This window comes from Sus scrofa, chromosome 14, assembly GCF_054392235.1.
Source record: "Sus scrofa isolate SSC_HxYL_T2T_F1_AM1 chromosome 14, Sscrofa_HxYL_maternal_Yorkshire_Landrace_v2.0, whole genome shotgun sequence".
Lineage (NCBI taxonomy): Eukaryota > Metazoa > Chordata > Mammalia > Artiodactyla > Suidae > Sus > Sus scrofa.
Genome location: NC_139396.1, coordinates 107,923,391 through 107,951,238, shown reverse-complemented (window position 1 = coordinate 107,951,238; position 27,848 = coordinate 107,923,391). Strand labels below are relative to the sequence as shown.

At 45.3% G+C, this 27,848-nt stretch overlaps 1 long non-coding RNA gene across 1 annotated transcript in view; it reads right to left on the bottom strand.

The window, feature by feature from the left end:
• Positions 1–26,874, bottom strand: part of LOC102160043 (uncharacterized) — a 730,195-nt gene extending 703,321 nt beyond the window's left edge. The window contains exons 1-3 of the long non-coding RNA XR_014827486.1: positions 26,838–26,874; positions 25,456–25,980; positions 25,031–25,339 (exon numbers count right to left, since the gene is read on the bottom strand). This is a non-coding gene — a long non-coding RNA (uncharacterized LOC102160043). The remainder of the gene's footprint in view (positions 1–25,030; positions 25,340–25,455; positions 25,981–26,837) is intronic.
• Between the last annotated feature and the right edge of the window lie 974 nt (positions 26,875–27,848).

The window sequence follows — 27,848 nt, the reverse complement described above, 5'->3', positions numbered from 1 at the left end:
GGAGGAGGCAAGAGGGGAAAGGAGATATAAATATCCTAAATGCCTCTCTTTTCGTGGCAAAAAGTTGAAAGATAACAGTCAAGGCTCTGGAGGGAAGCAAAAATGGAAAAGTGTGGAAGTAGACTTCCCTGTCTATCAAGGCTACGCCAACAGGTCTCATTCCTCTAGCAGCTCTTATGTCCTAGCAGCCTGACTTCAGTCTTCTTTCTCCCCAGCTTTCCCTCTCTGCACACATGGCACACGGCCGTCCCAGTTCCTCATGAAGCTTCATCCAGCACTCAGCACTATAGAAGCAGAGTCTCTGAGTCCTACTATAAATTCCAGGTTGGACAAATCCAGGTCTTGTGTCCCGCCCCAACCAATCAGCTACAGGCAGGACTGGAGGTGACAGCCCCCCACCCCATCAGCAGATGTAAGAAGGTGGGCGACAGGCAGGCCAAGAGGTCCCCAGATCAGTAATGCTTATGGTAGGATGAAGTGAGAAAAACACAAATAATACTAAAGAATACATAATGTTATTGTTAGTGTAGCTTCTAGACAGATAAGCAAAGCTGTTTGGGGTAGAGGGTGGGTTTTGTGGGGGTGTTTTAAAGCGCACACTCATTCTTGCTCAAAGCAAAGACCAAAGGCTGCCATGACTCCCTGCCTGGGTCACATACAGACCTCCATGAAAGACCCCCTGCTGGTCCCCTCCTCCCCAGCTGGCCACCCTTTTCTCTGCTTCCAGGTGACACAAGAGAGAGAGCCTCCTCCTTCCTTTGTTTTCTCTCCAGTCTTATCACTTCAATAAAATTCTATACCTTGCCTCATTTGGGTGTGCCCTTTGAAATCTTAAAAGCCTGTTTGGGCAAACAAATAGTTGAAATTTGACTATATCTTGCTCTTTTTATTCATATTTATCTTACTCATCCTGAAGACCACATGAAGGTCCTGACTGACTAGAGATGAGAATACATACAAGGAAAGCATACAAGGAAATGGCAAATGTCAGGGGAAGACAGTAACAGAAACAATTACCACTGCATAACACAAACGTGTACCAGAAGAAAAAGTTTAACATGAGAAAAACTTGCAATAGACCTACATGATTTAAGTGTGTTTAGAGGTGATTCCTCCTTGGAGAGAAAAGATAAATATATCACGTAATCCCCAGATATTTGTCTCAGAAGATGTACGATCTCTGCCTCTTTTCCTTAATTTTGTTCTTTCCCTTCACAACCAAACTCGCGGTCAACTGGTTCAAGTCCACTGAGTATCTGATTCAGGTCAGAGATTTATTACTTTTGGTATGCCTAATGATTTCCATCTTTGATTCTATTGTTTTAAATTTATGAAACCTACACTTCCTATCTGCACTTTCATTTTTTCCCACCTTCCTCTCATTTTTATAAAAGAGGGACAAAACACCGAAGGAGCTGCATAAGGTCCTTCACTGCTGTGTCAACAATGGCATGCTGTGGCCAGAACTGGACTCTTGGCTGGCAGGCAGTTCCTCAAGCACCAGCTCAAAGGGTTGTTTATCAGCTGATGGGCAAATGTGTAAGTTCAATAATGCAAGGTTTCATCCCTTTACTAAATACTGTACTAGAAATGTTGAAAAGGTGTGTTGTCAAATGCTGAACAACAGAGTTGTATAAAGAAAAGTTTAGCTCTCTCACTCTCTCACATGCTTCACCCCCAGCGCTATTCCTGGAGATAATCAGTGTTCACTCCTTGGCATGTTTCTTTCCACATCTTTCTCTACACAAACAAGAATGTTTATAAACATATGTACACAAATATTACTTGACACTTTGTTGTATTATTTTTAATATCAATGGATTCATATTATGGACATTATCTTCCAACTTTTTTTTAAGTCAACTGTTTACAATGGACCATCTTCTAGATCTTTGTACAGAGATCTAGTTAATTTTACCTTATGCATAATATTTCATATCGTGGATTTATCAAAATTTATGTAACAATTCCCCAAGATGAACCTTCAGATTAGTTCCAGTTTTCTGACACTAAATTTTCTTGTACATTTATAGAAAAAGGATAGCCCTATTGTTTCTGTAAAAGAAAGATAGCCAAAACTGGATTTACAAAGCCAAAGGATTTGTATGTTATTTATATATTTAGATATGAGCATATTACAGTCCCAAAAGTTACAGAAATTCACATTCCCACCAGCAATATTTACAGGTGCTTATTTCTCACTATTAGGGTATATTATCAATTGCTTTAACATTTGCCAACTTGATGACTGAAGAATGGCATCTCGTTTTCGTTTGCATTCACCTGCTTCATTAGTAAGATTAAGCATCTCTTCAAATGTTAATTGGCTAATTCTGTAAATTGTCTGTTCATATTCTTTGCCAGTTTTTCTGTTGAGTTATTTGTCTTTTTCTTACTATTGCTGCCATAACTTGCTGCCATAACAAATTACCTCAAACTTGGTAACTTAACAAAAACTTATAGCTATGAAGGTCAGAAGTGAGAAATGAGTCTCACTGGGCTAAAATCAAGTTGCTGGCCAGATTATGTTCCTATACAGAGGTTCTAGGAGAGAATCCATTTCTTTCCCTCCTCCAGCCTCCAGAGATCACCTACATTTCTTGGTTTATGGCCCTTTCCTTCATCTTCAAAAACAACAACAATCCCAGTCTTTCTCATGCTGCCATCTCTCTGGTTTTCTGCAGCCAGGAAAGGTTCTTTGCTTTTAAGGATGCATTAGATTGAACTTACCTGGATGATCCGGGCATAGATTTCCGTGTCAAAGTCCATTAATCACATCTGCAAGGCCCTTTTGCCACATAAAGCAACCTATCCGTAAGTTCAGAGGATTAGGGTATGAGTGTTTTTGTGTGCCATGATTCTGCCTACTACATTTAACAATTTTTGGTCATGCCCATGGCATTTAGAAGTTCCCGGGGCACAGACTGAACCCACACCACAGCAGCGACCCAAGCTGCAGCAGTGACAAGGCTGGATCCTCAATCCACTGAGTCACCAGGGAACTCCTCCTACAATTTGTTTTTTGATACTGTTTATGACTCTGCTCTCTTCAGATTTAGAAGTCATTTTCCTTTCACCCACCTTAAGGGTGCGTGATTATTTTGAGGTAAGCAAGCATCTCCTGCAGGTTTTGAGTCTAAGCACACACAGCTTAAAGAACCAGAATCACACCCCCACCAGATCTTTCATGGTAACAGATTAATAACGGGGTTGGACCCTGAGAATGGGGTCATTTGGGTAGATTTGGATGAAACTGAAAACGTGGAATTCCCAAATCTTTCTCGGATATCTTTGCCAAAAGAAGTCTCCGCTCTCGCCTCAGTGATAAGTGCATTGCTTTGCCTTGCGAGAGCCTTGATCTTACATGGGATCAAGAGGATTAACTACAAGAGGAGTTCCATTCTCCTTAAGATCAAGCCCCTTCACCCCACCAGCACTTGAAGACTCATTACTCAGTTCAGACCCCCAGTATAACACAGGGTATGAGTCTAGTAGGACAAAATGTGGAACTCTCCTGGTTTCAAGTTTGTAATTACTAAGGGAGAAATTATTCCACCAGTGACACTGGGAGTAGAGATTCCCACATGGCAATTTTGAGTTTCTCATGCCATTACACCAGCAAGCAATAATGGGGATTAACTACACAGACTGGGTTACCTGACCCTGATTATCAAGGAGAAATAGAATGGCTGCTTCCCAGTGGAGACAAGGAGGAGAATGTCTGAAATAGTGTAATTATATATGCAAAGTACTAACTGACAACTAAGAATGTTATCCCAGCATAAAAATCCTTTACGTCCCTCAAAATAAAGACAAAATACAGGCATTTTTTCAGAAAATCAAAACTAAACAGATCTGCGTTAAAAGAAACACTAAAGAAAGTTCTTCAGGCAGTAGAAAAACAATTCTAAATAGAAGCATGGATTTCCAGTAAAAAAAAGCAGACAGAATTAGAAAGGGTATACATACTTATAGACAGGCAGACATACAGATAGATCTAAGTGAATACTGACTATATGAAACAAAAACAATAATAATATCATGTGGGGTTTTAAAATATACATGCAGGAGTTCCTTTTGTGGCTTAGTCGGTTACAAACCCTACTAGTAACCATGAGGGTGCAGGTTTGATCTCTGGCCTCACTCAGAGGGTTAAGGATCCAATGTTGTCGTGAGCTGTGGTGTAGGTCACAGACACAGCTCTGATCCTGCATTGCTGTGGCTGTGGTATAGGCTGGCAGCTGCAGCTCCAATTCAACCCCTAGCCTGGGAACTTCCGCATGCTGCAGGTGCAGCCCTAAAGGCAAAAACAAATAAAATAAAAGTGCAATTAAGATACATGAGGAAAATAGTAAAAAGGGCAAGAAATACATTAAGTTAAGGTATCCTAAAGCCCCTTAATTACTAAGATGGGAAAGATAATTTGTTAGAGTTTAAAAAATTAAGGTCGCCACTATAATAGCTAAGATAACCATTTTAAAAATAGTAAAAAAAAAATATAAAAGCCATCAAACTAATAGAGAAGAGGGGAATTAATTATCAATTCCATTCCTGTGCATATATCCATACAAAAAAGTATTTCTTTTTCTTTTTTTTTTTTTTTGTCTTTTTGACTTTTTAGGGCCGCACCTGCACCATATGGAAGTTCCCAGGCTAGGGGTATAATCTGCTGGTGTATGCCAGAGCCACAGCAATGCCAGATCCAAGCCGCATCTGTGACCTACACCACAGCTCACGGCAATGCCAGATCCTTAAGCCACTGAGCGAGGCCAGGGATCAAACCCACAACCTCATGGTTCCTAGTCGGATACATTTCCTCTGCGCCACGACAGGAAATCCCAGACAAAAAAATATTTCAAAAAGATACATTCAGAAGTTTCCATTGTGGCTCAGCAGTAATGAACCTGACTAGGATCCATGAGGGTGTAGGTTCGATCCCTGGCCTTGCTCAGTGAGTTCAGGAGCTGGTGTTGCCATGAGCTATGCTGTAGGTCACAGACATAGCTCAGATCCCGAGTTGCTGTGGCTGTGGTATAGGCCAGCAGCTGCAGCTCCAATTCAACCCCTAGCCTGGAAATTTCCATATGCTGCAGGTACAGCCCTAAAAAAAAAATACATGCACCCCTAAGTTCACTGCAGCACTATTCACAATACTCAAGACATGGAAAAAACCTAAATGTCCATCAACAGATGAATGCATTAAGAAAATGTGGTACATCTATATGATAGAATACTATACACCTATAAAAAGAACAAAATAATGCCATTTGCAGCAACATGGATGCAACTAGAGATTCTCATACTTGGTGAAGTAAATCAGAAAAAGAGACAAATACCATATGATATCACTTACATGTGGAATCTAAAATATCGCACAGGAGTTCCCATCATGGCACAGTGGAAACGAATCCGACTAGGAACCATGAGGTTGCGGGTTCAATCCCTGGCCTCACTCAGTGGGTTACGGATCCAGCATTGCCGTGAGCTGTGGTATAGGTCACAGATGCAGCTCGGATCTAGCATTGCTGTGGCTCTGGCGTAGGCCAACAGCAACAACTCTGATTAGACCCCTAGCCTGGGAACCTCCATATGCCATGGGTGCAGCCCTAAAAGGACAAAAGACATAAAATATCGCACAAATGAACTTATCTACAAATCGGAAACAGACTCACAGACACAGAGAACAGACTTGTGGTTGCCAAGAGGGAGAGGGGAGGAAGTGGGATGGGTGGGGAGTTTGGGCTTAGTAGATGCAAACTATTACATTTAAAATGGATAAGCAATGAATGAGGTCCTACTGTATAGCACAGGGAACTATATCCAATCTCTTGGGACAGAACATGATTGAAAACATATGGGTCACCCTGCTGTACAGCAGAAATTGACAGAACAACGCAAATCAACTATAATAGAAAAACAGGATTTCTTTAGCTTAAAAAAAAAAAGAAAGAAAGAAATGCAAGAGGCCAAGAAAAGTGAAGAACCTCTTGAGGAAGAAGAACCAGAAGGAATAATAGGAGCTACTCAATATAATGACTTAGAAAACCAAAATAGTTAAGGCAGTAATTACAGCAATGTAATAGACTATGGAGTCCAGAAATAGTCAATCCAGTATGACTCCTTGGTTTATAACAAAGGTAACTTTGTATAGCAGAGGGAAAAATAATGGACTTTTCATCAACCTGGTGTTGGGTCAATTTGATAAACATGTGGAAAAAACTTGAATCTTGACCTCTATGCCACCAACAAAAATTAAACATATGTGTATTAGATGGGGGGAATGCTCTGGGGGTTTGGGATGGAAATGATATAAAACTGGGTTGTGATAAATGTTGTACAACTATAAATGTAATAAAATTCATTGAGTAATAAAAGAAGAAAAAAGAAAAAATATATGTGTATTATACATTTAAATAAAAACATAAAAATTCTAGAACAGAGGATATTTCTTCATTATCTTGGAGTAAAGAATCATCTCTTAAACAGGACCCAAAAGGAATTAACTTTAAGGAAAGTAACTACTAAGTTGAACCTGATTAAAATTGAGAACTCTTGTTCTCCAAAAGATACTGTTAAGAGAATCAAAAACAAGCCATAGGATGAGAGAACTTTTGCAATATACATATGTAAATAATAAAAGACTTGAATCTATAGTTTATAAAGATCTACTACAAGTAAATAAAAATAAGACACTGCAGGGAGTTCCTATTGTGGCTCAGTGGAAGACAATATGACTAGCATCCATGAGGATGCAGGTTCCATCCCTGGCCTTGCCCAGTGGGCTGAGGATCCAGCGTTGCCGTTGAGTTTCGGGGTAGGTCACAGACGTAGCTGCGATCCTGCCTTGCTGTGGTTGTGACATAGGCCAGCAGCTACAGCTCCAATTTGACCCCTGGCCTGGGAACCTCCATATGCCATGATTGAGGCCCTAAAAAGACAAAAAAAAAAAAAAAAAAAAAAAAAGATACTGCAATAGGAAAATGGGAAAGACTCCTGACTGAATGGGTACTTCATAAAAGAATAGAAAAACCCTCAATAAACATATGAAAATATACTCTATTTCATTAGTCATCAAGAATATTAAAAAAAAGAATGAAAGTGTATACTAAAAAAACAATGAAATATGATTCCACACCCACCAAAACAGCTAAACTTAAAAAGATGAGTAAGACCAAGAACTGTCAAAAATAGCAGCTGGAACTCTCATATTTGTTTAAATACATTATGATTCCATATATCTACACAATGGAATACCACTCAGTTTTTTAAAAAGAATGAGGTATTTATGAGTGCTTACATAGAAAGAACTCTAATTCATGTTTCTAAATGAAAAGAGTGAAAGGAAGAATAGTATGTGATCTCATACGGATTTTAAAAAGAAAAGATACAAACATGTATTATTTACATATAAGTTAATACACTTATCGCTACATAAACTTTTTGGAAATATACACGAGAAAGTGTTGAAAGAGTTTTTTAAAAAAATAGAACTGAAGGTAGAGAGAGGCTTTTACATTTTATAGTGTTCACACTTACCAAGTGCATATGCATGTGTACACATTCATTTACATAATACACGTATACACAAACACATGTACACACTCATTATGCAGCTCACTGTTTTTTGTTTTTTTAGGACAGCACCCACGGCATATGGAAGTTCCCAGGCCAGGGGTCGAATCAGAGCTGCAGCTGCCGGCCTACACCACTGCCTGAGAAACATGGGATCTGAGCTGTGTCTGCAACCTACACCACAGCTCACAGCAACACCAGATCCCCGACCCACTGAGCAAGGCCTGGGATCAAACCCACATCCTCATGGATACTAGTAGGATTTGTTTCCGCTGAGCCACAACGGGAACTCCCCATTTTTCGCTTCAATGTCTAAATATCTAAATCTTTTTTTTTAAAGTTACTATAATCTTTTAAATGTTGGCAAACACAAAAAAAGTGACTTGATAGAAAATTGACAGAACACTGTAAACTACCTATAATGAAAAAAAATAAAAATCATTTTAAAAATGACTTGTTTTTTAGAATATCAATCTAATGCCCTAATTCTAGAAATGATTATAGAATAGCCCAATCGACCACTGAGGACAGGCTCGGTTTAGGGAAATAAGATGCCCCATCCCATACTGGAGCCATAGTCCTGCCATAAGCAGGTCATGGAGCTAACTTCAGGGTGGAGAGTCAAGGCAGGAGGCTAGCCCTACAGAGGGAGTGAGGGTTCAGCTTCATAAACTCTGGGCACCCATAATTTGTTAAAACAATTCATATGCTACTCCAATGAGAGTGAACAGAAGCGATTCAGAGGAATTCCAGAGGCGTCATTGCCCATCACCTAGCACTTCGCTTGTTCTGACATTAACCTTGCTCCTGACCCATCCCCGATGCTTCCTGATTTCTGACTTCACTTTCACAGCTTTATCTTTGCAGTCAGCTAACTTTTATTATTTTAACAATGTCTGGGTGTTTTGCTTTGTCCTTTATGATCTCTAAAAATTTGATTCATTCTACTTTTAGTTGACTTGGATAGATAACCACTCCTGACTTTTTAAGACATAAATCACAGTCCTAGTGCCGTTGACCACCACCAGGCGAACTCTGTATAACATCCACAGGGAGTATTGATGCTGATCATGTCTGAGCAAGAACTTGCTTTTACCTAGACCACAGCACCCCTAGTCTGCTCACAGGAGAGCCTTGAGCCAAGGTGTACAGGCCTAGCATTTACAGCCTGTTCAACAGACCTTAGGAATGGTAACTGTGGGTTAATTCTGCCATCTGTACCTTCATTCATTACATTACTTGGGAAAAACATCAAAAGTATCTTAATGTACACATGATATGACAGCATTCCTTGATAATCACAGAAATTTTATTTTAAAATTTTAAAATCATGCAATGAATCACATTCATCATATGATTACAATGAATGAATGTGATACAGTGGCTAAATACAAGGTAATTTTACAAAGATCTTTAGACTGTTTTGTTTTTTTTCCCCTGTCACAGTCAGGGAATTCCTAGCATAAACAATGAATTTGGACTGTCTAAACTGAAAAGAAATGTATGAAAAGATAGAGAAACTCTGGGAGGGCCAGAGATTCGGACGTGGCATTACTTATTCTACAGAATTAATTCTCCCACAGAAATGGAGCAGTAGGGTCACTACAACTGCCCTGACCAGGCCCAGGCATCGCAGCATGCGCCATCAACCCATAGATGCAAGGCACCACATGTCACAACCAGAAAATCTGTCCCTGCAAGTTTTTACGTACTTTACGTACTTTACCTCAAACATGCCAGAATGCCTCAGGACATCCTTCTACATCACTGGCTTCTGATTCAACGTCTGGAAAGATATAATTAACTGGCAAAGCTGAAGTCAAAGGCCTGAGTCTTGGTTTCAAGGGAGGATAGGAAATTTATAAAGGGGACATGGTCTCTGCCTCCCAGAAGATGCACAGAGTGGGAAAACTTCCAAACATGAGAAATGTGTGCAGTGCTTCTGAGTAGCCAAAGAGGATGAGAAATGTCCACTGTAGTCTCCCTTTAACTGCCCAATGTCGACATATGACCTTCTTCCATACCTAGCCTTCCAAATCCCAATAGTTCCACCTAAAATATGAAACTGTGGAGTTCCCGTCTTTGTGCAGTGGTTAACGAATCCGACTAGGAACCGTGAGGTTGCAGGTTCCATCCTTGGCCTTGCTCAGTGGGTTAAGGATCTGGTATTGCTATGAGCTGTTGTGTAGGTTGCAGCTCAGATCCCGCGTTGCTGTGGCTCCGGTGTAGGCCGGTGGCTACAGCTCTGATTACACCCCTAGCCTGGGAACATCCATATGCTGCGGGAAGCAGCCCTAGAAAAGACAAAAAGACACAATAAAATAAAATAAATAAAATAAGTAAAGTAAAGTAAAGTAAAGTAAAGTAAAATAAAATAAAATAAAATAAAATAAAGTAAAATAAAGTAAAATAAAGTAAAATAAAATAAAGTAAAGTAAAGTAAAGTAAAGTAAAAAGTAAAGTAAAGTAAAGTAAAAAGTAAAGTAAAGTAAAATAAAGTAAAATAAAATAAAATAAAATAAAATAAAATAAAAAAGTAAAGTAAAATAAAATAAAATAAAGTAAAGTAAAATAAAGTAAAATAAAATAAAATAAAATAGTAAAGTAAAGTAAAATAAAATAAAATAAAATAAAATAAAGTAAAGTAAAGCAAAGTAAAATAAAATAAAATAAAATAAAGAAACCCCAGAAAAAGTACTTAAGCCTTTCCCTAAAATAGAGAAAATCCAAAGCCTTATTAGGTATTTCACCCAACTCTACATTTAGGCATACTGAATAATATCAATTCTTCCTCCAGTTCTATGGTAATCATGTATTGATATTCTGGGAGTGATGGGCCTAAATAGTAAAGCTCAACATCATAACACACCCTACATAAATTACAGAAAAAGGAAGACATGTACAAATCATTTTTGCAACTAGATATGAAGCCATATTTAGGGATTTAAAATTTCTGTCTCCACTACCCATCCTACAATCTCTTTGCCTTCAGCCAGTCCTTTAGCTGATCATGATTCTTTTCCTGGGTATTTCCCAGCCCAGCCTACCTCTGTCTAGCAGTACTCTGCAACGGCTGGGAGAATGCTTGCTAGGAAAGAAGTTCTCAGTGTGGGCAAAGTGTGAGGCCAAGCAGGTAGGAGGTGGGAGACCAGCTCTGCCTGCTGCTGACATCTGCCCACTGCATACCTAGTCCTTCCCAGGGCCCAGCGCCTTTTGTTCGAGGCCTCTGAATACTTGGTGAAGCCACAAGCAGAGGATGAGTTCTAGTGACTGCATGTGACGGCATACGAGCTCTGTGAAGCAGAAAACAGAGGTACTTAGACTGTTGCCAGAATCCAGTGCAATGCTTGCTTCATGGTGAGAAGATAAGGTGAGGTTTGAGTCAAGAGCACTGATCTGAGGAGCAACTGCTGTAGCGCAACGGGATTGGTGGTGTCTTGGAAGCACTGGGGCTCAGGGTTCCTTCCCCCACAGCACAGTGGGTTGGGGATCCAGGGTTACCACAGCTTTGGCTCGGGTCGAGACTGCAGCTCAGATCTGATCCCTGGCCCAGGAGCTCCGTATGCTGCAGGGTGGCCAAAAATGAAAAAAGAAAAAAAAAAGAAAAGATCTGAGGCCAGACAGTGCTAGATGTAAAGACAATCTCTGATTCTTGTTAGCTCTTGTGCAAAATTCTTACTATCTCTCCGTCTCCATTCTTTGTAAAATGGAAATAAGAATGGCAACTCCTTTGTAGAAGTGCTCCCATGATTAAGGGAGATAATGCACACAAGTACTTAGCATAGTTCTGGAACACAGTAAATGCTCAATATATTCAGCTAATATCATTTCTTCTTACCATTATGGGCACACAATAGATTTTTTTAACTTAATAAGTGAGCCTCCATTCAAGGAGCCTGGGGTCCCCAGCTTAGCCTGCTGTGCTGGGGCTGCCCCAGGCACCTTCCAGATTTGTTTTGCTCCTAAATAGAAGATCTGGAGGGAGCTATAGGGTCCCTTCCAGAGCCCTACCTACTGCCTCAGATCCAGGTCAATTCTGAGCTTCTACTTGTTCTGTTCTTAGCAGCATCTGGCTCTGGCATCCTTCTAAGCATCCACCAGAACAGAGAACCACTACTGGCTTAATCATCAATCCAACCACCACCCAGAGGCACAGGCTGCTGGACCTTGCTCCCCAGCCCTAGCTGAGAGGCAGATGCAGACCAGACGAAATCTTTAGCCCCTTGTTTCTATGGGCGGATGGCTGGCCTCTCCTAGTTGGCCATTCTCACTTCAGCCTTGGGCTAAGGTCATACTGAGGAAAAAAATAGACTGATTCACTGAAAATCAGTTTGCCAAAGCCAATTAGTAAATGATTGAGTTGTCAATTTTTTAGAGTTAACTGTTGTTTTAGTTTCTTCATAGCTTTTTGTAGCCATTCAACCACAGAGCAGCCTGCCCAGGTCACTTGCATATGAAATTCCTCTTTGCTTCACTATTCAAAGGCAGACTATTTCTTTTGTTTGTTTGTCTTTGGGGGCTTGGGGGGTTTTGGTTCATTTGCTTGGGGTTTTCTTAGCTGCATTCTCCATTTATGTAAGTTCCCAGGCCAGGGATGGAATCTGAGTTGAAGCTGCAACCGGCAATACCGCTGTGGCAACAGTGGATCCTTAACTCCCTGCACCACAGTGGGAACACCCCAGAGTACTTCTTAAATGGAAGGTATTTAACTGTAAACCACTGGACTTTCTCCTAAATTCAGGTTCCTATCTTCTTTATTTTTAAGGGCCTTTGCCTAACCCTAGCCTTTGCTTCTGAGCCTTCCTTACATGTGTTTCTTGCTCAGGCAACAGAACATTTACAGCCACCATTCCTAAACAGGGTTGAGGGGTTGACAGTTTTCAGTGATCTGGTCATTCAGTGATTTAATGATTCAGCAAAATTTATTTTCAGCAAATTAACTTTTGGCAAATTAGCCATTCAATAAATTAGCTTCCGTTGAATTGACCTAGTTCCATCGGCAATCTAAGTTCCCAAGTGATATTTTAGAATAAAATGCCAACTGGTAGCAAAAAAGAGTCACATTTTTCTTACATTGTAAGGGAATTAGGACTCACTAACTCTTAATCAGTCTGCATGCCAATATGCAAGAGTACACACACACATGCGCGGGCGCACGCACGCGTGCACACACACACAAAAGCACTCTTTTAACAAAGCACGAGGTTGCCGCATAGAGCAGCCAGAGTCTATTTGAACTGATCCAGCAGTACTCAAGAGAAAGGAGGTAAAGAGGATGGAATGAGGCCACTTGGCATGCTTCCACCTAGGAACAAGGGACTGTGGAGGCCTGCATACGCTCAAAGGTTGGTTAGTGAAAAAGAGAACCAAGTTCAATGGCTTCACCCTACACGATTGGGTCTAATAATCACAACAGCCAAAACATACTGAGCACTCAAAAGCACAGGCATCATCCTAAGTCCTTCTGTCAATTCTAGAAGGTTAAGTATTGTCAATTATCACCACAACACAGATGAGAGAAACCAAAGAACAGAAGAAACTTGCTCGATGTAACACTGCTAACAAGGGGCAGACTAGCATTTAAATCCTGCACCCAAGCCACTCTGCTTCTCCAGTGGTTGTCAAAGCTTGGTGGCAGCACTGGGAAGGATGACATCAGGGCCACAATGAGAAGAATGGAGCAAAGCCAAAGCCCAGGAGGAAGAATACGAGACCAGAAGGGAAAGAGGAGAGAGAAGAAGGACTAAAACATATTAAGCTCCTCTTCTGTGCAAAAAATCTGGTTGGTACTTTTCTCCAGTAGTGCTGACACTGAGGCAGTGCACCTGCTGCACCAAGACAGAAAATGTCCAGAGAGGCCAGCTGGACTGTCAGGGCTCACAGCTTTGAAGTGGTGGAGCCAGCCTTCACATTCAAATCGACCTGACTGTAGAGCCCACAAAAATGGGGCTCAAACTCGGGGCTGAGAAAGCTGAGAAGGAAAAACAGAAGATGGGAGGATTATCTGCATGTGAGGCAGGTGAAGCCTGGTTCCAGAGAGAAGACCATCTCTTTTCTCAGAGGTGACATTTGAAGAAAACTCAAGACCAGAAAGCAATCACCAGACTCTTGGAAGTGTTTTTTCAATGAGTGGAAGGACATTCTAGAGAGAGCCCTCGCCTCCTGGAGGCCTCCAGGCTCTTGCAGCCCTTCCCTGCTGTCAAACACAGTCCACCGAGCCATTTAATTTGGCAGAGCAAACACTGGTTATCAGTCAGAATGCTTATCAAATGTCAATTAGTGCTCTGCCATAATTGATGTCTAATTAACATACCATCGCCTGTTGTTGGATGCCAATTAAATGCCTAAACCATCCTTTTCTATTTTATTGTACCAACAAGACAGTAATTGTACATTTCTCAGTTCAGTAACTTTGGAGTTAATTTTATTGTGAGCCTTTTGGAATATGGAAACCCAGAGAGGACTCTCAGGCAGATATTTAATTGATATGCTGCTTTGATATTGCTAAAGTCTATCTGATGTTCACTACCTTCCCTGGGAAATCAAATCATTCCTTTCTGTAAAGGTCAAACTCTGCTTGAGGTGTTGGTACCACGCTTGGGCAAACACATGTGACAGGAAGGAGCTGAGCAGGTGAGCAGGGAAAGGAGAAAAGTACGGAGGACTCAGCTTCCCTCCCTCACTGCCCAGCCCGAACTGTCTCCAAGAAGAGGCCGTTAGAAGGGACTTGCTAACTGCCCCGGACTCAGCGGGATCCAGGCTCTAGAAGAGCCAGCAGTGGGGACGTGAACAAGGCTGAGTCTCAGGCCCTGCATGCATAGGATGTACTGTGTATGGTTCTCAGTTCAGTCTAGAGAGGGAACTCAGCCATCTTCACCCCCAAAGAAGGGTACAATGGCTACCTGGAATCCAGGGCACTGCAGAGCAGCCAGAAGGCTGAGCAGAGCCCACCTGGCCTGTGAAAGGAAGTGGCAAAGAGACATGTCTTTTAGCATGAGAGACAGGCCTCAATCTGGTCCATAGGAAGATGTGCCAGGTATTAAGAAGCACCTCTCAGCTGGAAAGCCACCCTTTCATCTCAGCTCCACAGGCAAAGGACAAGTTCTTTCAACTCATGGCAGGAGTGGGAATTAAGCAGACATGACCACTGTGGGACTGCCAGTCAAGGAGAACTCTTGGCAAAGCCTGAGTGACATGGAGAAGGGAACAGGAGAGAGTGGAAGGCCATGTGGGGTGGTATCCTATCTGAAATGATACAAGGAGACCAGAGATCACGCAGGCAGCACAATGTCTGGCACGTGCAGTGTGTAAGCAGCCTGTAACCAAATGCTCTCACTCCCTCTACTTGTGGGCATTGTGGACGCACCCCCCCTCAGTAGACACCTGTACCAGTTCCCCATCCCGAGGCCCCCCAGGGTGCTTCTGTCTTGGCTGCAAGTTCATTACACTCACCAGAGAGTTAAAGGACTACGTGTGCCCTGACAGAATTAGAATTTCAGGGAGTGGGGTCTAGGTTTTAATATGTTTCAGAAGCTATCATCACTTTCACAGCCACCCAAATAAGACTAACAGGCAGCTAGGTCTAAGGGTCACTGACTTACATCTGTGTTTTCCAGTGCAGCTTAAAACATGAGAATCACTGGGAAGCTTTAAAAAAAAAAAAAAATCCCAGCCTCTGGGCCCTACCCGCAGGGTTTGCTCATACACAGCTCCTCTGGCAAGGGAAGGGGTGCCCCACCAGCCACAGCCACTGAAGTTGCTGATGGGGACTTGTTGTATAAATGAATCAAACATGGCCTCTGTATTGGCCTCCATATTGCTTTTACTTCTTCACCGCAGGCTGAGAACCCTTAGCTCAAAAGCCTGTCAATGCTAAACTCAACATTTTACACATCCAGTTTGCTTTGCTTTGTTTTGTTTTGTTTTGGCCACACCCCTGGCATACAGAAGTTCTGGGACCAGGGATCCAACTTGTGCCACAGCAGCAACCCGAACCACAGCAGTGGCAATGCTGGATCCTTAACGCACTAAGCCACCAGGGAACGCTCCATTTTTTTTTTTTTTTTTTTTTTGTCTTTTTAGGGCCGTACCCGCAGCATATGAAAGTTCCCAGGCTCGGGGTTGAATCAGAGCTATAGCCGCTGGCCTACACCACAGCCACAGCAATGCAGGATCTGAGCCGTGTCTGCGACCTACCCCACAACTCACATCAATGCCAGATCCTTGAACCACTGAGCAAGGCCAGGAATCAAACCCGCGTCCTCATGGAGACTAGTTCAGGTTTGTTAACCACTCAGCCACCACAGGAACTCCCCCAATTATTTTTAAAATAGTCCAAACAAGCACATTTTCAGCCATTTAGAGACTGCCTGCTTTACATACACCACCTCACCCAACTGTTGTTACCTATTGAGAAGATGGGGCTTTGCCGTCATAAGGCCCCAAGCTACTAAAGGGGCTCTCCTTGCCATGCTGCTGAGAGACCTCACCAGAAACATAAGCCCACCTCTCGATCCCCTTCTTTCCCGGGGAACTCCCTTGTTCCCCTGCCCTCTGAGTAGCAACCTTGAGATGCCACAGCCTTCTGGTCAGGACTCCTTTCTCCCATACACAACCCTGTTCAAGCACCACCCAACAAAGCTTATTTTTTCACTGCCTTTCACGGTCATATCTTTTTCCTTAATCAGCACCCCAAACCCTTACACCTCTCCAGGCCCGTCAATCCAATGGGAATTGGAAATGCACTCCAGAAAAGACTCCCCTTGGGACCTGGAACTCATTCTGTGCGTGGGGTCAGGCCAAGATTGAATTGTCCTGGTTTTCCAAATATTCTGGCAGAAGTTGCCACACCATCAATTAGATAATCATTTTTTCCATTGTTTTGATATGCCATTTTTATTGTGACCAAAATTCCAATATTACGTGAACATATTTCTTTTTTCTTTTCTTTTTTCTTTTTTTTTTTTTTTTTTTTGTCCTTTGTCCTTTTAGGGCCATGCCTGCGGCATGTGGAGGTTCCCAGGTGAGGGGTCGAATCGGAGCTGTAGCCACCAGCCTACGCCAGAGCCACAGCATTGCCAGATCCAAGCCGTGTCTGTGACCTACGCCACAGCTCACAGCAACGCTGGATCCTTGACCCAGAGTCAGGCCAGGGACTACATTTTAATATTGTCCATGTACATATTCATTTCTGGACCAGTGCCATATTCTTTCAATTTCTATCCCTTTATGATAGATTTTATTATATGAAGGAAGTTTAATTTATGGAAATTTTTCATCTCAGGGTTTTCTTGGCTGTTCTATGTTTATGATTTCTGACAAACTTTAAGAATAATTTGATTAAGTGTTTAAAAAATAAAATAAGACCCTGATAATATTTTAATTTAACTGGAATTCTATAGACAAACTCAGGGAGAACTGCCATCTTTGTGGTGCTGGGAGTTCTGGTCGTTTAATTCTTTTTTTTTTTTTTTTTTTTTTGTCTTTTTGCCTTTCCTAGGGCCGCTCCCGTGGCATATGGAGGTTCCCAGGCTAGGGGTGTAATCAGAGCTGTAGCCGCTGGCCTACGCCAGAGTCACAGCAACGCGGAATCCGAGCCACATCTGCAACCTACACCACAGCTCACGGCAATGCCAGATCCTTAACCCACTGAGCAAGGACAGGGATCAAACCCGCAACCTCATGGTTCCTAGTCAGATTCGTTAACAACTGAGCCACAACGGGAACTCCCGTTTAATTCATTTTTTGAATAAATCATTAGAGAGGCCTTCTACATGTGGAGTATACTGAAGGTGCTGGGGACACTGAGCAATGTCAGCTATGATCCCTGTCTTCTCAATGTTTATTTTGAACTTTGTTTACTTAAGGAAACACTCACACATACGTGAGAAAGGAACTGTGGCCACAGAGTGGCTGCAAGTGGGCCTTTGCTAATGAACATGATTAGGATTCCAGACTGCCATCCCCCACATGCTCCAGGGCAAATGATGGAAGAGACTCAAGACCCCATCCCCCACATGCCCAGGGTAAATGATGATTAAAGAGACTCAGGACCCCATCCCTCACATGCTCCAGGGCAAATGATGGAAAGGACTCAAGACTTCATCCCTCACATATCCCAGGGATAGTGATGGAAGAGACTCAAGACTCCGTCCCCCCATATCCCAGAACAAATAACGATGGAAGAAACTCAAGAGCCCATTCCCCAACCTGTCCCAGGACAAACCATGGAAGGGACTCAAGACCCCACCCTCCACGTGTCCCAGGGCAAATGAAGGAAGAGGGCAGTTGCACTGACTCCACAGAGCACCCAGGAGCTGCCCTCCCTCGAGTGTGTGTCCACACGGAGAGAGCCTGGAAGCCTATTTAATGACTCAGAACAGGAGTAAGATAGGAAGAAACTGTAAATGAAATGTCTAGATGTAAATCTTGAGGACTGTTGCTAATGGGTTCCCTTGGAAAGGGGACGGAGAGGCTGGCTTCTTACTGCCCCCTAAGAGCATAGGGATGCCTCGGGAAGAAGAGTTGTAACAAAATTGGAGTTCCCGTCGTGGCGCAGTGGTTAACGAATCCGACTAGGAACCATGAGGTTGCGGGTTCGGTCCCTGCCCTTGCTCAGTGGGTTAACGATCCGGCGTTGCCATGAGCTGTGGTGTAGGTTGCAGACGCGGCTCGGATCCCGAGTTGCTGTGGCTCTGGCGTAGGCCGGTGGCTACAGCTCCAATTGGACCCCTAGCCTGGGAACCTCCATATGCCGCAGGAGCGGCCCAAGAAATAGCAAAAAGACAAAAAAAAAAAAAAAAAAAAAGAGTTGTAACAAAATCAGTAGGATCCAGAGCCTCCTTGCTTTTCAGAGGACGGAGTTGAGAAGGGTCACTGGACTTGGCAGCCTCCCCGACCCCTTGTCCTGGCCTATAGGGGCCGTGCCCTCCTCACTCCTCACAGGGTGGGTCAGCTGCTCCTGCTAAGCCCCTTTCCCAGAGTCTCTTCCCCAAGGCCTTCTCTATCTCAAGCCGTCTTCCGCCTTCCTGATCTGCCTGGGCAACGACTCCCCTCTGTCAGATTCTAGGCCCCAGCACCTCATTTCTAGGCAGACATACCTCTAAAGCAGGCTGTGCTCAGGCAGGTCACCCCTCTCCTACAGTCCAAGTCAGCCAGCTCCTCTGCTCCCCGTGGTTCACTCCTCCTTCCTCTATTCCCAGGAAACACTGGCGGGGGCAGCCTGGCTCTGGCCCTGAGGGAAATGCTAGAACACAAGCATGCAGCGATGGACAGGACAAGGTGTACAACAGACAAAGGCATCAGCTCCACGACGCAGAGCAACAAACAAGCCACTAGGAAAACCATCCACTCACAGAAAAGAAAACTTGAATAACCAACAAACATAGGAGAAGAGGTGCAGCCTCACCAGTCACGGGGAAGGTGAATCAAAGAGAACTTTATGTTCTTCCAGTCAGAGTGACAAACAATTAAAAGTCTCCTCACAGTCAGTGCTGGGGAGGACTGAGGGCAGCCGGGCACTGAAATCCCTGGAGGGCATGTAAACAGGTACAACCCCGGTGAGAACTCAAAGCTCCTCATAGTTGAGGATGCATGGACCCCACATACTTATGAGCCCACATGTCCACCCTGGGTTATCCGTTGATACCTTCCTGCCTGGATCTCAGGAGACACGCTCAGGGGTGTTCCCTGCAGCCTGTTTATAACACTGAAGAGTCAACAACAGAGCCATTCACTGGGAGGAGAAAGGATAAGTAAACTAGGGCTTATTCTTAAAATCAAAAGCCCTCCACTGTGGTACAAACGAGCAAAACATATTTACACAAATCAGCATGATTTCTTCTCAAGAACGTAAGGTTGCCTAGAGATTCCATCCAACTTCAGGAGCCTGGGAGCGGAGGGAAAGGGAATGGGGAACTGGGGTGTCAGTGGTATTTTTTTTAATCTTTATCTCTTCAAAGAGAGAGCTAAAACAAATGTGGCAAGCTGTTGTTACCTATTAAATCTGGGCTGTGAACATATTTGTTATTTTCTGTAGTTTTCCAATGTTTGAAATGTTTCACAATAAAAAATTTTAAAGGCTACTTTGTAGCACAGTCCTTAAGGAACGTCCAGACTCCTGGGACATGAGGCAAGGAGGCAGCTGTTAGAGCCAATAAAGAAAGAGCCAGGACAGAGAGCCTGAGAATAGACAGAAAAAGGCCTGGGAAGACTCAGGCGAGGCATCAGAGAAGGGGCGACATGACCTGGGTCCTGAGAGATACACAGGAGTTTTCTAGCTGGAGGGGGAGGTGACTGGGCACCTCAAGCAGATGTGTGTGCAAAGCATAAGCATGGGGAAAAGCACAATGACTGAAGGACCTGGAGTGATCTGAGGAGGCTGGGGTGGGGGCAGAGGCCTAACTAGGACAGGCTCTGTGACCACACGGACTCTGGCCTCATCCCATGGGGGTAGGACCATTGGGATGACAAAAGAGGAATCTGACATTATTAGGTTTTGTGATCCACAGAAGGGTCTTGGACAGTAATGATTCAAAAGGAAAAAAAAAATGGGGGCTCAAAACAAGGCAGCAGCAGCAGAGCAGGCAGAAAAGCGCTTGGACCTAAGAGCTATACGGAAGTGAATGCAGGACCCAGGCTGATCCACCTTCTGAAAACCTCCCACTGGGCTCTGGGCTGGACCCTGCTTCACCACCCTGCTTCCCTGTCATCCAGCATTGTCGGTGACTATAAATCACCAGGCTCTGGAGGTGACTCGCTCACAGAGGACCAGCATTTGGGGATTGTGGGATTCAGGTGGAGTCCATGGCCCAGGCCTGGCCAACCAGACCACGGTGTTTGAACTAGCTTAAGGGCTGTTTGAGGAATGAGCACATGGGTCAATCAGAGTCAAAGGTAGGCAATGACACTTTCCTGGGAGCCCCAGGAAGGGACTCTCTCTCTTTCCCCAGAGCCTGCCAGGATGTGACTACACTGCCAGGGATAGGGGCCTGACCGAGACGGGGAGTCTGAGACAAGACTCAACATAAAGGAGAATGGAGCACAAAGAAGGAAAAAGGAGAAGCAGCACTCTATGGCTTCCTTTAAGCCCAAATCAAGCCACACCTGAACCCCTTCTGCTGAAGCCAGGTTGCACCTAGTTTTCTGTCATCTACTGAGTCAATCCCAAGGCTTCATCCCTGGCCCAGCGTGGGGTCAGTTCCCCCATCTTCGATGTCCGGTCCCTTGCTTGGCCGCTTAGACCATGGTCTGTCTCCTCCTCGGCCTGCTGTTGCCCAGTGACCTGAGGTTTGCATCCATCCCATAGGATCCCTGGGGTCACACCTGGGAACCGCTGCACCAGACCTTGAGGGCCAAATGCCTGAGAAGACCAAAGTGATGGCTGGCAGGACTCCAAGAAAGGGGCTCAGAAGGCCACACCCCCCCCTCTTTTTCGGGAAACACGCAGTCATACACTCTTTGTTCATCCTCCTTATGGAAATGGGGCCTTCCACCTTGGCTACACTGCAAGAGGCATATTTAACATCACCCTTTTCAATCTGTGACAGCCATTTCTGCATTCTCTTCTCATCGCCATTAACATAGAAATAGCTCTATAATGACACCAAGCCGTACAGAGCATCCTTCCCGTTTATCTCATTATAAATGAAACTATCTTGTTATTTGGGTAAACTGGAAACAGAAATGTTCTGTGTCAGATGTCATGGGGCAATTGCTTCTCATTATTTCATCATACCGAAAGGAGTTGGAGTGGCTGCTGAAAATCTGCTCCTGTTTTGGAGTTTTAGAAACCACATTTCAGAAAAGAAGCTCAGACTTGGAACACAGGGATCCTCTGGGGTCCCTGCCTTTTCTGAATACTCCCTGGTGTTTTCTGTCTTTGCACAAACCAATGTCCAGAGAAGACATGTGACGGTAGGGAATGGGGAGGGGGTGCAGGTAGGGGAGGGATCCAGAGCTGGGCAGAAATCCCCACCATGTCCAAGTGGGCAGCAAGGAAGGAAAGAAAGCCCACAGTGATGGCCAAAGGCCAGCTGTTACTGCCCTCCAGGAAGCCTCTGGAGGCTTCTACCTACTTGTCAAACCAGAGTGGAACCTTAGGAGCCTGCCTTGCCTCCTCTTTCTCCGAGTTCTAACACTGAATCTGTATAGTTTGCTGCCTGTCCACCTTACCTTGGCCCACTGCTCATGGAATGGTTTTTCCTGGCTGGTGGCTGATTGCTGTGGAATACCTGGCCTGGGCCCTCAGGTTCCCAGCCACAGTGCATTATAGCTCTGGGGAAGGAAACCACTTATCTGCTGTGTAAACTCAGCACAAATCAGGGTCTTTGGAACACAGTGTTGTACTTAAATTACAGAAGGACTTGGACGTCTGTAATGCTTAGAAATATTCATCTAACCAGTGGCAGTCCCTGCTGTGGCTTCGGAATAGAGATGGGACAACTGCCCTACCTCCACCCAAAAGAGAAAATAAAACAAAATCAGAATCTACCCACAGGCATCAACATTTCTATAAAAGTTGGACTGGGTGGCTTAGCAGTTTTAGCAAGCCCAACTAGCATCCATGAGGATGTGGATTCAGTCCCTGCCTCAGCTCAGTGGGTTAAGGATCCAGCGTTACCGTGAGCTATGGTGTAGATCACAGACATGGCTCGGATCCCATGTTGCTGGGGCTCTGGCGTAAGCTGGCAGCTACAGCTCTGACTAGACCCCTAACCTGGGAACCTCCATATGCCATGGGTGCAGCCATAAAAAGACAAAAAAAAAAAAAAAAAGTTGGACTGGGAGACAACAAACAATGAGGTTACAGTATCAAGCCAAGCTCATCTGTAAAGTCTAGGAGGACTTCCATCCACGGATTGGGGCAGGGGTGGGGTGCTCACCTTGGACAGGTATGCAGGCCATTTGCCTGAGCCCTGACTACAAACTGTGTCCTCTCCCTGACAAACACATACACACACATCACACATACACACATTCATCACACACATGTACCATACACACACACTATAAAATCTCCTTCTGCAGGAAAACCAAAAGCAGTCTGACTTACACAATCTTCAAAATATTAGTGTCTCCATGAAGTTGTTTATATCATGGAATTGAGCTATAAATCATCCAGGTCTGACCCAAAAAAAGAGCACTAATCATTCAGCTTTGCCGAACAACCACCACAAACCCTCAGCAGTGTGTCACAATCAACACTTACTCTCATGCTTATGAGTGTGTCCCACTGAGGCCCCTGGGTCATGGCTGGGCTCCACAGGGCAGCTCTGCTTCAGCTGTGATCTGCCCACTGTGGGCTCAGGCCTGAGCTATACCTGCTCAGCCTGGGGCCCAGGATGAAAGGGCAGCAGCTACAGGGGAGACTGATCTCATGTTCAGTCCCCAGAGGGCAGGAGGCAAAGCCAACTCATCAAGCCTATCACAAAGCTTCTGCTAACCTCATGTCTGCTAGCATTCCACTGGCCAAAGTCATATGGCCAAGGCCAACAACAGGGCCAGGAAGTACAACCTGCAGAGCACGTGGCCATGGCAAGATAGATCCTATCACCAATACTTCAATCTACCTATGGAGACTTCTCAGGGTTTTTATGGATGAAATCATCAGATTTCTGAGCAAAGTGTTGGCAACTAGGTTCTTTCACAAGAACCACAGGAGATATATATATATATATATATATATATATATATATATATATATATAGCAAGGACAAAGGAGTTTAAAATCAGGGACAATGGAGAAAATCATCTTTAATTGGGGTACTTGTTGGGGGACTTGGGCTCAAGAACTCAGACCCAAGAAACTTTATCACAGTGGGTCATGGTGAGGGGATGGGGGTGGCATGGACAGCACAGGCTGTAAATTAAGAGGTGGGAGACACCAGATACCCCACAACCAGCCTGGGACTCTGCACGTACACGTACTCTCCTCACTCAGCCTAAAAGGGAAAGGGGTGTACCCAGCTGAGTCTAGCTGCCCCACTGGTGAGTTGTGGAAGGGTGTGAGTTTCTGTGTGTGCAGTTGGGGGGGGCGGGAGGCAGAGCTAAGTCTATACTTGGGAGGAAAGGACCCCCTATTGAAATGGGGATCTGGGTCAGGCAGAGGTGGGGGAAGGAGTTAAAGGGTGAGCCTGGGCCTGCCCCATCCATCCAAGCTGACTGCAGACATTGCTCAAGGCTGCACCTTAAACTCCCAGGGATGGACCTAAGCCAGGAGCTCAGGGCAAGACCTCGCCACAGGCACCCTTCACAGATGAACAGGGGATGAGTCACAGCTCTGTCATTGCTTCAGATCTAATTGCTGGTGTCCCCTAAAAATTTCCTACATTGAAATCCTAATCTCCGATTCAATGGTATTTGGAGTTGGGACCTATAGGAGGTATTTAAACCTTGCAGATGGTGCTCTTGTGAATGAGATTAAGGCCCTTAAAGCAAGGACCCCAAAGAGCTCCCTCACCCCTTCTGCCAAATGATAAGACAGCATTCAATCAGGAAGTGGGCTCTTACAGAACCTGACCTCAGACCTCCAGCCTCCAGAACTAGGAGAAATAAATCTCTGTTGTTTATAAAGCTAGTCTGTTGCAGCAGCCCAAACAGACAAAGACAGGCACCCTGTGTTAACCCCTCTCCCCCACAAAAGAAAAACATGGCTGGGCCTCCCCCAAAGGGCCGAAGGATGATCATCCTTGGGCTCTTTTACTTCTCCCCCTACTTTTTGCTCATCTTCCAATTCTCTCTCTTCTATACCATCCTGTTCTCCCTCAGGGTCTCCGTAGGGGCTCCCTCCTTGCTGGCCTCCTTGGAACACCGGTACTGCTTCTTGTTGGAGTTCCCTCCGATCTACCTTCCTCCGTGGGGCCCTGTGGGTTGTGTGGAAAGCCTGGGCTCAGAGTCAGGCGAGTCCGGGTTTGGCTATAACTGGCATGATGACTATAATTAGGTGTGATGTGCATGTGGACACAGCAGGTGTGAGGTACGATTTCACACTGCCCATGTCCTTGTTAACTGGGCTCCTTGGATGAGAAATGGTGGCTAGCAGTTTGGGTTTTACGAGTTGAAAGGTCATACAATGGAAGAGAAGGCTTTTCTTTGTTTCAGACCCAGCCCAACACTGCAGGGGACACCCCCTGCCCCAGAGCACCTGTGTGTGGTCCTCAGGATGGAGGCAATGGAACAGGCCCTGTGGTTGGGATGAAGAGGAGGCAAAGCAGATGATGGTAGGACCAGTGAGCTCCATAGGCACAAGGCCTCTTGATCCTGGCTGGACCACTGACTCCCCAACTGAGGCCAATGAGGGCAGAGGTGCTCCGATATGAGATGCCACTCTAACCCAGCTTCCTGCAGCCAAGTCACCCCTGACCCCGGAAGGAAAGGTGGAGGGCAGGCACATTCCCAGCCAGCAGACAGAAGCATTCACCTAAAGCGACCCCACTAAAATGAAAAGTGGCTGACTTACCTCAGATTGTCAAAGAACTGCTCTCTAGTGGAAACGGGAGCTGTGAGTCAAGCAGAATTGTGCTGTAGAGAAATAACACGACTCTTTTGGTACATCCAAGTCCATGACTGTCCAATTCACATCTGCCGCGTGCTGTGGAGGAATTCAAGCAGCAGAGTCGATGAGTCCCCCAGGGCTGCCCAGTAACTCCATAGAGGCGGCCGGGGCACCCCTCTAAGCCAGGACATATAGGCAGAGGCCGGAATGTCCAGGGCTCCTCCAGCCTACGTGGGCCCGCGCTGTGGGGTCGGCAAAGGAAGGCTAAAGGCTCTGCAAAGAGAGAAAACCCAGCACCAGAATAATGAGAAGTGAGGATTTGCTCAGAATGGAGCCTGAGCACTGGCGCTGTTCCATCAGGGACCAGCTCTGGTGCCCCAGGGACGTACCTGAGGCGGGTGAGATGTGGGCACGGGGCTGGCGGAGTTTCTTTGCGGGGAGGGGCTGGGGATCCACGCAGTGGCCCGCGCACCTCCCCTGCCGCCCAGATGCGCAGCCTTCCGGGGTAGAGACAGTGTTTGGGGCCTCAGGGGCCTGCAGGAGGAGGCCCAGCCCTTCCACCTGAGCTGGGTTAGGCACAGAGTTAGTGGGTTCTGCCCGCCAACCCAGGGAAGAGCACCATGCCACCGAAACCGGACGTTGGAGGCGGGCGACATCTAGAGGCCAAGACAGGAACTGACACCTACAAAGCCAGGCCGGGAAGCCAAGGGGACAGAACGGAGGCCTTTACCTTATCTGAGGTTAAGTCAGCCACTTTTCACAGGCCCTCTACTTGAATCCCCATAGAACAGGCCTGGGGTACGGAGGGAAAAGCATTTTGGAGTCTTTTGGATCCGAGTTCAAATCTCAGCTCACCGCTTCAAGCCATGCGATGTGGATTAAGTTTTTTCCTCCCCCAGCCTCAGTTTCCCCCTCTGTAAAATGGAGATAATCAATATCATTCTATAGAAATGGTGTCTGCCATACAAGTGGCTCTGTGACAGCTGCTTATATCCCTTCTCCTAGAAGCAGCCCTCTCCTGGCTAGTCAAAATCCACAGTTCCGGGATGGCCCAATCAGAGCCCTCCCTTGGGATTCCCACACTGAGCCTGGGAAGCCACTGTGCCCAAGGGCCAGGGAAGAAGTCCAGAAGTAGCTGCATGGAACTGAAAAGCCCCCGTGCCAAGCTGAGTCCTGCCAAGTACACAGCCCTTACAGGAACACAGCATCAATCGGCAGGTGGTGCAGAGGCTACAGAAGGGTGTCTGGTCCCCCAACCAACCTTCCAGGTTTCCCCAGGACTGAAGGGGTCTCTCTGGTGGTGAGACTTTCTGTCCTAGAACCAGGCCGAATCAGGACCAGATGGTCAACCCTGGGAAGACAGCAGAGGGCTGTGCCCAGACCTGGGTTCTGGAATCTAATCACACAGAGATGGGTGCTCATGCACATAGGGCTGGGGCATCCACCTGCCAAGCAGACTTTGAGAACCATGCTGGCCCTGGCTGGGAGCCCTGACTTCCAGGGCCACCAAGGGCTGATCCCCTGAAGGCCCATCCACAGGAGACAGTAAGTTCCCGGAGCAGGACCCTGGGGGCACTCATGTGTGTAGGAGCCTTGCAGCTGCCTCCTCAGCACATTAACTGGAGTAGCTTTTAATGATTTTAAATAAAACACTTTATGAAGGTCAAATTCAGCGTTTCTGCCTGCTGCTATCCAAAGTTTTAAATTCCACATTATCATACAGTCAAATATATTACAACTGTAACCAGCTACTCTTCTAGAGGACATTCACCTTTTTAGTAGATTTACTTGTCTCCACATGCTGGCTCCTAAAAAAAAAAAAAAGAAAGAAAAGAAAAAAACCATGAATTGCTGTCTCTAGAGCCTTTGAGAACATGACCCATCATTTTTAACACAGATGCCAGTGCTAAGGACATTGGGGGGCCCTCTATATGCACCTCATCTGCACCAGGACTTGCTTCTCCAGCCCCTGCAGCCTTGGGACGAAGTGTGGGTCACTACACACCCCTCTGGCATCAAGTGAAATGTCATCTCCTCCGTGACCCCTGCCCTTGCCTCCAGGTCAAAAACAGAATCCTACACACCCACTCGCACAGGCTCTTTCTCTCCTGTCCTGCTTTTTTTTTTTTTTTTTTTTTTAAGTACGCATCACCACTTAAAGCTCTATTTATCATCCATTTTCTGTCTTTTCCACCAGAATGTAAGTTTCGTGAAGGCAGGGATTTGTATCCTTCTCCTCTCATTAATGCATTGCTAACACCTAGACCTAGGGTTGACATAGAGCAAACACCTGACAAATATTTGTGGAATAAATGAAAGCCAGACCTTCACTTATGAAATACAGAGTTGATGCAACACCCCCCTGGTCCTTCACAGTTGGAATTTTGCACCCTGGCTCTCTGAGAAAAGTATTTTCCGAACCCCCATTCTGGGCCTGGACCTGCCCTAGGCACCTTACAAGAAACCCACTTCACCCCACCAGGGCTGGAAGGTCTAGGCCACGTTAGACAAGGATGCTAAACTCAGACCAGAAAACTTAGAAGCTGCCACTACTAAGAGAGCAGGGATTCAACTTTGAGGTGACTCTAGGTCCTGGGGCCACAGAATTGCAGTGGTTAAGGTGAGATTCCACAGCCCTGCACCACCTACAGCTCGGAAGCTGTGGGCAAGTTCCTTAAGCTGACTGTGCTTCCTTTTCTCACCTGTAGGAGAACCATGAGCACCTATGTCCCTGAGCGGTGATGGTATTAAGTGAGGTTCCCCATGAGGCATGCAGTGCCCC